The sequence below is a fragment of the Calidris pugnax genome, unplaced genomic scaffold (assembly GCF_001431845.1).
Source record: "Calidris pugnax isolate Ruff unplaced genomic scaffold, ASM143184v1 scaffold208, whole genome shotgun sequence".
Taxonomy (NCBI): Eukaryota; Metazoa; Chordata; class Aves; order Charadriiformes; family Scolopacidae; genus Calidris; species Calidris pugnax.
The window spans coordinates 1,887,229-1,899,286 of record NW_015090967.1 but is presented as its reverse complement, the minus strand read 5'-3'; positions in this window follow the sequence as shown (position 1 = coordinate 1,899,286).

Genomic DNA, 12,058 nt, shown 5'->3' with positions numbered 1-12,058 from the left:
CCCCCCCCCCCCCCCCCTCCCCTAACTCTTAGTCTTTAACTGAGAGAGATGATACCCTTCTTCTGAGGCACTAAAAGAGGTGTCTCTTGGTAACATACATTACTATTATTGTAACGGGAGTTCAGTCGTGCCCATAATGACATTGGTAGAACAGCTGCTTCAGATGAAGTCTGAAGTGCTGTCAAGTCACACTTAAAAGTCATGGCTGCATAACAAAGTCTGCGATCTGGCCTTATGAGGCATTCCCATCAAAGACGTGTACAAGAGGTATAATTACTGGATAAATATTATTGAAAACTGCACCTTCATAAATTGTGTCAGTGTGATGCTCAGAGCTAGGCTATCAGATGTGAGGTTGTCACACCACAGATGCCACCCTAGGCTGACAACTTGCAGGGGAAGCTTTTCAGTAACACCTCTTCATTGCAGGATGCAGGTGCTTTGAAACCTGTTGGGAAAGAAGTCTTCCATAAGTCCTTGCAAGCCAAAGCCAAACACATTCTATCTGGAAACATGAATGCTTAACTCTGAAGTTGGGAAGCCACTGGAACAGTCACCCTGAGGGCACAGTGATTCTGCATCACTTTAAATCCGTCCTAGAGGCCTTTTCTAGACATATGCCCTAGTTCAATGAAAAATTTTGTGCTTGCAGCAGGAGCAACTAGACAAATATCTACAGACTACACTATATCAACTCTGTAGTCATTGATGGCTCCACACTCCCTTCAGAAATTGAGGAATCTGTAAAATATTCACTCACCTGAAATGAGGTATTGACCCAGAGTTTGCCTGGTGTTTTTTTCAGCTCCTGCTATCTTACCAGCCTTCTTGAACCTTCATGTCTTTAATATAGAGCTTTGACACAAAAATATTTTCTCTTCCTCATCTCCTTTATTCACTTATTTTTTGGTTTTATTTATCAGCCTGTAATTCTGTAATTCCGTCAATTCTGAAGCAGACTTTGTATGAAAGAAACAGCTGGGTCTTGTGACTGCAGAAGAGATTGTTCTTTTATGCAGGAAAGCTCCCCAACTGTTCTTTCACCTCCTTGATGTGAGAGTGGCAGCGACTGCCGAGACAGGAGAGTCTAGTGTCTATCTTTACTACAGGTTTGTGTTTTTCTTTTGCTGGGTGGAAGTTAGTCTTATCAAAATGGATAGCAATGCGATATGCATCCTGGCATTAGTAATTGCTGGATTTTGAATATTAACAACAGGGGTCTTGATTTTTCAGACAGTGGACCAGCTCACAGCAGCATCAAGCAGACATAGAATCATAGAATCATAGAATCGTCTAGGTTGGAAGGGACCTTAAAGATCATCTAGTCCAACCATCAACCTAACTCTGACAAAAAAATAAATAAGAAATAAGCAATAAACAAACAAACAAACAATCAAACAAAAAACCTAAACCATATTCTTGAGGACATGACTAGTTTAATTCCAAAACTTTCACAGCATGAGGCGCAGGTTTGAGTTTTTTTCCTGACTTGTACCTAAATGTATAAAAAAATATTAAAACCAATATGTGATAACACTAAGGAACAACGTGAGTTTACTCAAATGACTAAAGGTGTGTTTCCACAGAAATTAAAGCTGATTAAAGCTTGAGTTGCTGTGGTCTCACCTCGTGCTCTGCGCTGTCTTACTGCATGATGGGCTAGATCAGGAGACTGACCTGGCTGAAGGCAAACCCTTGTTTTAGTAAGGCTGAGAATCATTTACTTCATTTCCCTGAACCAGTGCACCACACGGTTGCACAATTACCAGTTTAGGTGCAGGAGGTCAGTGCAGAAAGAAGCACATGGCCTGGCACAGAGCCTCTGTGCACTGCCTGACCTCCCTTGGAGGAAAGGTCTGTTTAACCCTGTCTCTGTCGGCCTCCTCTTCTCCTCCCAAGCAGAGGTGCTGATCACAAGGTGAGCCTGTCCACAGCATGGATAGGGCTGTGCTGCTGCTCCTCCTGGCCTCCCGGGCAGGCAGCAGTCCTCCCTTTGCTCTGTAATGCAGCTAAAGTAAAGCAACACCTTTCCAGCCTGCACTTTAATTTTTGATTAAAATGGGCACTGTCACTAGAAAATCAGCATAAGAGAAAATCATAATTTGGGGCTGAATTGAATTGTTTAACACAGAAAATAAAGATGGGCTGCACTGCAGTACACAGGATTTGGTTAGTGTTCTCATGCAGAATGAATTTATGGATAAATATATGGATATATAAATATATAAATATGGATAAATATAAATAGATGGATAAATATAAATATAAGCAGAAGTTTGTTTTACCTTATGTTTGTGACAGTAAAATTTAACTTTTTCTTAGAGAGGTCACAATCTCAGAAAGGAGGAAGTACAAGAACAAGTTAGAAGCTCTGAAAAAAGAGCTTAAAAGGTCACTGAACTGCACCACAGATTTGTGTAATTGTTTTTCATGTTACATAAAGGAGGAGGAACATGAAATTATACTTGTGTGCCTGGCAGAGCTAGATGCTAGTGCTGGATGAACGAGCACTTTTTCAGAAACCTCTCAGATGCCTACCTGCTTGGTCGGACAATAATGAGTGAAAAAAAGACAACCTGCCTCTGGCCCAGCTTCCAGTGTTGGGAGCAGCCTGGAGGAGCTCATAAAACTTGCAGTCATGATGCAGCACAAGACAACATTTCTCACTCAGTGAGCAAATGGGTGGAAAGAGGGGAGTCAGCTGTGCTCAACCTCCTGCTTCATTCATTGGAATGGGTGGAAAGAGGGGAGTCAGCTGTGCTCAACCTCCTGCTTCATTCATTGGAATGGATAATGGCTTGAATACCTGAACAGTGGCCTCAGTATAAAGGCTACTATCGAAAAGTGTTTCAAAAGCCAAAATGCAAGGATGAAAGCAAGCGGCTTTGTCCTTGGCTGTGTTGAGAAAAGGGAGTTGTACCATAAAGCATACAAAAAAGAACAAGGAGGATTGTGCTAAAAACTGCCACTGCCAGAGCAGGTTACTACACTGGTATTGATTACTGCAATCATGGCCAATAGACATCAGCTGTGAACAGGAGCAGTCCCCTGTACCTACACTGCAGAGTCTATTTAGAGGGGTAGCTTCTTCCTGCGTCTCTGAAAATGTAGACGAGAAGACCCCACCAGTGCTACTGATCTTCAGGGCAAAGCACAACCTGTTACACAAGTCTTCAGTGTGAAAGCTGAATTCAGGAGACATGCCCAAACTAAATTTTAGAAGGCTAACAGCTTCCTGGAAGGTCCTGAATGTTGGCCCAGCCAGAAGACAGGCCAGGACTGAGGTTCCTGCCTGCGGAAAGGCTGGTAAAATAGTTAATTCCCCTGTCCTCAGCAGGAGACAAAATAACACCAGAAGAAACCAAGTTATCTGGAATAATGGTGGAGGTAACTAATCAGTTCAGTTTTGACTTGTATGATATCAGCCTTTCAAACACCTGTGCCTGCAAGGACTGCAAACCCGAGTGCCTCTCATCTTCAGGACACAGTTATTCCATCTGGAGAAGATCTGCAGTTGGCAGTAGGTGAGAGGTCAAAAAAATCAGTAAGTTGTACACTTATGGTTTAGAAATATGAACTGACAGCAGATTTCTGAAAAGCCTACCACTACAAACTCTAAGGGGCTTCATCCAATGCTACAGATTGCTAGAGAGAGCAAATTGTCAGCACCTCAAGTGTTTCAGAGCTATGAAGAAAGTGTTAAAAGCTAAGTGGTATGCTTCCTCAAGGGCTGAGGATGTTCATATCACAGAGGGAAGCCATGCTGATCCTGGGTATGGCACTTCAGAGTCAGGAGGCAGCTGAACTTAATGTATGAAAAAACAACCCCTTTCTTAGCAAGACAAAAAAAGGATTTTCCTGAGGCAAAGATAGGATCTCCCCAGGGGAGCCACGTCATATCATCTGGAAAGAGACATTTGGGCAGAGAACTGGAGTCCGGGGTCAGCGGGATGGGAAACTTCCATAATAAATTTTCTGAGCAGAGTTTGCTTTTGGCTGATCCTGTTACAAATCCCTCTTCCCCCCACTGTACTAGTGTCTCTCTCTGCCTCTTTCCCATATTGGAAGCAGTAGTTTGATGATTTGTGCCTCTCTCTTTGCTTCTGTGGGGAAATACTGCTTTGGGGCAACGTGATTTTTACTTTTTCATCTGGCTGCATGTCTGTCTGACAGATGTTTTGGGCTGCATTCAGCAGGGAAAGAATAAGGAAACTCTTTAAGAGGCAATGGTATATTGGGCTCTATATTCCCCATTTCCACCAGCTGGCTAGCTCTGTGCTTGCTGGAGAGGAGAGCTGTCCCCAGAGAGGCGAGAGGGCTCGTGCATCACTGTGGAGTGCCATCACACAGGTGTGAAGGTGCTGCTTGGCTAGGCAAGCAGTCCCCTGCTCTGCTTTGCTCTCTGCTGAAAAAGTGCCTGTGGGATCCTTCCTGCACAGCTGGGTTTGATTTGCTGTGATTTGTATGTAGGGGGTTAACAGTGAGATTTTTCTTTTTTGGTAATAAAATCACTAGGTTGTATGCTATTAGTTGAAAACTGACTCCATCAGTGTTTCAGTAGGTGAAATGTTTTAATAAGCATCCAGCAACCTCATGAGCTATTTATTAAAACCAATAATTTATGCTTTTTTTTGGAAAAAAGCAGCATGTTGAAAAGGGTGGGGGAAAATCTCTGTATAGCCCAAACCAAATTACTCCTCAGCCCAAACATTAAGCACTTCCTTAAGAGAAGGCTCCTCACTTGGAGCCCGAGCTGTTCATGGCCTGTCGGGTGCGATCCTTCTGGTTCAGGTTTTATTATTGAGCTTTGCTACTGGCCCTAGGGAGTTTCTAAACGAAAATAGGCTGAGACCTCATGTGAGACCGAGAAGCAGCAGACTACTTTATAGTAATAAAAAGGGTAGTAGTAGGGAGTGGTTTCCCATGCCCATGTCATCCTAAATTTGTGTGGAAAACTATATGCTTACTATGTAATTGTTCACATCCTGCTGCTGCTTAAGCAAACAGTATTTATATGTAGCCAAAGCACAACCATCCAGCGTCCCCTTCCCTTGCAGCCACATAAAACGGCACTTTAATTTCTATCTAGACAAATATAAAGCTTTTCTTTGCAAAGGGTTTAAAGGTTTAGGCAACATTCTTGTTTTTCCCTTTTTTCCCCCTCTCCTAAGAAGTAAGCAGTGTGTTAGCAGGAATGATAGGGAATTGCACCCTGAACATTCAGCGCACCATTTTTTCATTGTTTTGGTTTATAAGCCCTACTTGTCAGAGTTTCATGAACCCTTTCCTTTGCCCAGGCCAGCTGAATTGCCTCCCCGCACCATCTGTGTGTCTGGGCAAGCCTGGAGGCAACCCTGCGAGTCAAGAGTGCTGCCTCTGGTGAAGGACAAGCATTTTGTGGTAGCAGGGACCCTTTTGTTGTGTGAGTTTAGCGGTGACGCTGTGGTGGCTTCACTGACATGGGGTGCAGAGGAATCCGCCCTTTAGAAACGCGGTGGTGGCCATCTTCCTCAAAAGCCGTTGCTCTTGCTGACAGTGGCAGTCATTTTAAAGGAAATGTGGAAGGACCATGGTAGGACGGAGTCTCTCCTTGGAAAGAAGTAAAGTTTAGTAATCAAATGTAGTAATTAATTCAGCCGTTGGGGTCAAAGACCTGCAAAGCTCTTTGGAGCTACGCAAGCAAGTGATGGGGTGGAGGTGGCAGCTCTGGGCTCTTGTCACTGGCACAGTGAGGTACCAAGGAGAAATGGGTGTGCGACGGGAGATGCAACGCTGCATCGCTCTTCCCCACCTGCCACACATTGAGGGCAGCCTGCAGCAGTATAACTTGCACAGGGCACAGACTTATTTGGACTCAGAGGAGGGCATGAAAGACATCCCCAGGCAACCCCCTGCTTCTGTGTGAAGGAAGCGTGTGCAGGTCTCCCAACACGTGTGCTCCTCAGTCCCAGTGCCAAAGGCTGGCACCAGTGTGAAGCCAGTACGTGCAACGGGCAAAGCCCCCCAGCAGGCTTCCTGCACTGAGAGCAAAACAAAAAGCACTGGCAAGATTCTCATGAGAATGAATCGCATCTGTTTGTGGTTATAGGTGGTGATATTGGCAGCAAGTATTTTAACTTTCACAATTTTATGTATTGCTTCATGCTGTCAGCTACTTTCCGTGTCAGTGACAGGGTATATGCTTTGCCCTCAGCATCTCTAGCAATAGTACTTACAAGCTGATTTTGTTTCATCTTATTTTTGCGGTTTGGCCAATTGGTCAGAAGCCATTTTTTGCTGTGCTAACCTGGTTTCTCCCTGTGTAAAGCTTTCTTTATATGACCATGAGCTGATGTACAAACTCAGGTCAGTGAGAAGCCAATGTTGATGATCCTGCTTTAAATACATTTGATGAGCTACTTTGTGCTCTGCTTTTTTTCATTTGAAAAATCTCTTCCAGGTGGAGCCTACTGTGATACTTCTCTGATGCTAAGGCACTTGTCTACCCTCAGCCTTGTTGCCTCAGCCACCCAAAATGCATTGGATGGCTCAGTAGAGGTTTTTCCAGCTCTGTAACCGTTCTGGCAAAAAAAAAAGGGCTGGAGTCTGTGATTCCATGGACTTTCCAGTCTCAGTCTTCATCAATGACCATTGAATGAAAGATGAGGCTGAGCACTGCATTTGCTTCTCAGAGGGACAAATGGAGAACAAAATGTACTATTGTGTTTGTGTCTTCACGTGTGAAGTTGAGAATGGGAGCAACTCAGTGAAAAGGCAGGAGGGGATAGAAATAAGTATAGTAATCAGAAGAGGAGATGCTGAGGTGTGGCTTTTCCCCTTACAAATCGGGATAAATAACATGTTGGTTTGCATATTATTGAAACACCTTAGTGAGAAAGTGATAGCAATATTTGATTAAAATGACTCTGTATATGACCAGGTTTTATATTCGATTCTGATTGACTGGAGGAGAGACATTGTGTGGAAATGATGAAAAACAACGCAGGTAAAAATGATTATTAAGGAATATGATTCTAGTGTGAGAAATGTTTAAGATCAGTAGAAAAAGGATTTCTGATTGTCCCTTACCTCATTTTTTTTTTCAAACTACAGTATTTGACATCTCCTTTGGTTTAGTTTCTGTGAATAAAAGCTGAGTGTGACAGTTAATACATAACACTATTTATAAATATACATACACCTTTAAACAAGAGGATTAAAGGAATGGTTAAATCGATGCGTTACAAACTGTGGTCTGCAGCTAATATGCAGAGGCATAGTTAGCATTAGCAGTTCTGAGCTTCCCACCTCTGTACACTAGTAGTCTGTGAGAAATTCTGACAATCAAAACAGTCTGAAAACTTCTGTGTTAAAAACTAGGTAATTAAATGAATGAAGATATTTCATTCAATTACTGGCTGAAATGATCTTCCAGCTACCATTAAGAACTTATGAGAACTTCTACAGTCCTGAAAATCTGGAAGAGAGTAAGCACTTGGTCCACCTTTTTCTACAAATAGAGTTGTCAACTTATGCTGATAGAGAATAATCAAATTTATTTATGAATCAGTGTTTGGATGCCAAATAGAAAGTAAGGTGACCATCTGTCCTGGTTTGAAGTAAAACAGATCAATTTTGTGTTCTGTAACTTTACATTTTAGCTAGGCCTCTTCTAACTCTCTGAAATTAACGGCATATTGTGGGGAAAACTGTTCCTTCTCAGAGTGATAAGACCAATGTTTGTGCTACATGCCAGGGAATGGTGTGCAGAGAGGCCCTTGCTTATGCTTATTGCTATAACAACCAAGGTCAGCCAATTTTCGTTATTTGCCCCTTAGAGGGTCGGAAACGGAAAAGCGTAGAGGGGTCACATCTGTGGGAAGGAACGGACAAGACAGGTGACCCAAACCTGACCAACAGGGTATTCCATCCCATCTGCCCCATGCTCAGTATAAAAGCTGAGGGATCAAAGGGTCAACTCTCTTCCTGCAATGGCCGACGTCCAAAGAGGACCCTGTCTGTTCATCTGCTTTTGATCCCGATCCGTGTGTTCCTGACTCCAGAGCTGGAATCCAGTTCCCATCCGTCGCTGAGTCCAGTCTGGGGCTTCCCCAGTGCCTGCTGGTGATGGGACTGTCATCCTGGGAGCTTGATACGGTTTTGTATACGTTTTGTATCTATTTCATTATTTTCTTCTCTCTTTTTTATTTTAATATTAATTTTTCATTAAAGTAGTTTAGTTAATTCTAAACTTTTCAATCTCCTTATCTCTTCCTCTCCTCTTTTGGGGGGGGGAAGGGCCATCTGTCGATCCGGTTGCGGTGATTTCGGCTGAAACCACGACAGATTTATTGGCGCCCAACGTGGGGCTCGACGATGGTGGCACGACCCGAGCTCTGATAAGATTGTTTGAATAGTTTAAATTCCAGCTTGTTTAGAGAGAACCGACAGCTTACATCATGTCGTTCCTACAGAACATTTTATATGATGTTGTCAGAGAGCTTTGTATGAAGTTTGTTAAAGCACTGGTGTTTGACTGGTCAAATATGCTGAAGGGTTTATTTGTTTTTTGTGTCTGGATGCGGTGGGTCAAGCGTGCTATGTTTGTGTGGATTTGCCTCCAGATGTATAATGTGATCAGTTGGATTGGTATCATACCTGCATCTCTTGGGCATCAGGTGGTGGATCCTGTTGCTAATTTCACTTCTGATTTCACCTGGGGAATGTTTACCTTGCCTGTTAGTGATTATCCCAAAGTGATACTAACGGAATTGGGGGATGAAAAACCTGTGGGCTCTTTGGAGAATTGTTGTAATTATTGTGGTTATCGTCACGGTCACTTAATCGTGACAGTGCTGTCAATTTTACTGAATGTTATGCCCCTGCCCCTTACGACAAGGATATGCCCAAGCTAGAGAGCATGGGAGAGGGTTCCTCTGATGAAGATCCAGGAGAGGGTCCTGCTAGTGTAGATAAGGGACAGCAACCTCCTCCAGCAGCCCCTTCCCAGGTAGAAAGGGGAGAGGGTCCTTCTCTGCCAGCCTCAATACAGGATGACACCTCAGATGGAGATGTAATTATTAATTCTTTATCTATGAAGGATTTGCAAAATCTGAGGAAGGATTTTACTCATCATGATGGGGAGCCACTTCTCTCTTGGTTGCTCCAATGCGGGGACAGTGGAGCTAATTCCACAGATTTAGATGGTAGAGAGGCCAGCCAGCTGGGAAATCTGGCCAAAGAGGGAGGTATTGATAGAGGAATTGGGAATAAGGCAGATGTTCTCAGTCTCTGGAGGCGACTGCTATCAGCTGTAAAGAGCAGATATCCCTTTAAGGATGATATCCAATGCCGTCCAAGCAAATGGACCAGCATGGAGAAAGGTATTAAGTACCTGAGAGAACTGGCTATTCGGGAGGTGATTTATGGCGATTGGCAAGTGGCTATAAATCCTGATGAAATGCCATGCCAATGACCTTTGTTGAAAAAGTTGGTGCAGAGTGCACCATCAGTGTATTCCCACACTTTGTCAACAATGGTCTGGGGAGGATCTGGTACTGATACACCAACTGTAAATGAGGTCGCTGACAGGGTGCGACAGTATGAAGATAGTCTCTCTCATCCCATTGGTGTTGCAGCAATAGAAAACCTGACTAAAACAGTGGCTGAACAAACTGAGAAGATAGCTGAACAGAATAAGACACAAACTGAGGCAACAGAGAACATAGCTAAGATGCAGACTGAAATGATAGAGAATATAGCTAAGACACAGAAGGAGACAATGGAGAACATAAGCAAGACACAAAATAAGACAAGGACTGAGACAATAGAGAAAATGACCAAGGCAATAGTTAAGCAAAATGAGACAATTCTTCACAAACTGCTTGAAAAACTTTCTGAGATTGGGAAAGAATCTTACTCTTCCCCAGCTCAGACTCAACTTCCAGCTCAGACTCAAGTTGCAGCTCAGGCTCAACTTCCGGCTCAAACCCAAGGAGCAGCTAAGACCAAAGTCGCAGCCATTAAGAAAAAACCCCCTCCCATGAGACCGACCAAAGGGAAAAAAGACTCACTCCGAGGTTTCCTGTGGCTTTGCCTCTGCAATTATGGAGAGAACACGAGGAGATGGGATAAAAACCCTACTTCAGCCCTGCAGGCATGAGTGCTTGAGTTGCAAGGTAAAGCAGACAGAAGGAAGGATTGTTACATGAACATGGCTGCTCCAGTTCAGAGTGTGTACTGCCCCTGGCCAGACAGGAACTCACCTTACAATTATAGATGCTGTCCTCAGCATTAGGGTTGCCCTGCCTCCAGCCAGGAGGAGGAGGGATAACCGAGTTTATTGGACTGTGTGGATCTGATGGCCTGGCACATTAGAGCCACAAAAGTATAGAGCCCTTGTGGACACTGGTGCACAGTGTACCCTAACGCCATCGAATCATAGAGGGACAGAAACTGTCACTATTGCTGGAGTGACAGGAGGATCTCAAGATCTGACTGTACTAGAGGCTGAAGTGAGCCTGAATAGGAATGAATGGGAAAAGCATCCTATTGTGACTGGTCCAGATGCTCCGTGCATCCTTGGCATAGGCTACCTCAAAAGAGGGTATTTCAAAGGCCTGAGAGGGTATCGGTGGGCTTTTGGTACAGCAGCTGTAGAGACTGAGGGTATTACACAGCTGTCTACCTTACCTGGCCTTTCAGATGACATTTCTGTGGTAGGACTGCTGAAGGTTAAGGAACAGCAGGTACCACTTGCTACTTCCACGGTGCATTGTCGACAGAACCACACCACCATCAGCTTTTAATTTGATGGGGTAACTTGCAAAAAAAAGAATCACAACTTAAAAAGAAAAAAAGCTTCAATCACAGCCCATATGACTATGGCCAGAGTGCAGGAAAAATAAAAATGCAGCTAAAGGTTACTTTGGAAACCTCTGCCTATGGCTTCAATGGGTTTAAGAGCATGTTTGCAGACGTACATGCCTGGAGTAGTTTAGCTGTGCTTACCTTGCCACATAACAGGGGCAGGAGTATGTCTCCTGTGGGAAACCTTTCAGCACTGCTTTTTTCTGCTTGTTGCAGAACTGTTTTTCTTCCTTGAGGAAAATTAGTAAGGAGAACAAAACTGGAAGTTTGCTTTGAAGGTTTTGAAGGCTTTTTGACTTGACTGGTAACTAAAGCCATATGCATAAAAAGAGAAAAATTATTCTCTTGAGAACCTAAGCTGGGCTGTTGTTCATTTTACATCAACACCAGCTTTTATACTTGTTTTACTTAAAATGAATGACCGAATTCCCGTTGTCTTCAGTACTGTTGCTTGGGAGTCTTAGGTCCAGTCTTTGGCTTGCGTCTCTGTGTATATGTGTGAGGTTCTATTTACTTGCAGTGTACGTATCTAAAAAGCATATGCAGGAACGTCATACTACGGCAACTATCAGTAAATCAGAGAAAAATCATTGTTCCCTTTAGAAGAGACATGGCATCATTTGTTGGAAAAGGGCAAGAGCAGGACAAGCTTAGTTTTAAAAAACTTGATTTTGTCTTTGTTGAGAGAAAATGCTTTTGCTTTATTAAGTTTTTGCTTCTTTCACCCCCTTCCCCCCCCTGGAAATTGTGATCATTACCAGTATTCCTTCTACATATACTCTTGATACTTCAAGAAGTTGCAAGCTCTATTACTAAAGGCAGCAGCGACTTGTAAGGAAAGACTGAAGTAATGGGGGTTGCTTCATGCCAGAAGTTGCTGGGGAAAGCCACAAGATGTCTTTAAACATTGCTGCATAATAAAATTGGAGTATACTTTTACGGATTTCCATAATCCTAAGATCAGCAGTGGTGGCCTTATACTTCTGCAAGAGTAATAGAGGCAAGGCATTAGCGAAAAAGAATAAAGCAAGGCAAATGAAGAACTGAGACAGAGCTCCTAGAGAGCGTGCAGAATCTTAATGGCTGGAGACTTTTAAAAACAAGTGCAGACATCCTCTTTCCCCAAGGCAGGTAGATCATGTGTACTTTGTGTGACAGCTGTGGGTGTTATCATAATACAGAATAAGGACAGAGTACTCCAACAGCTTTG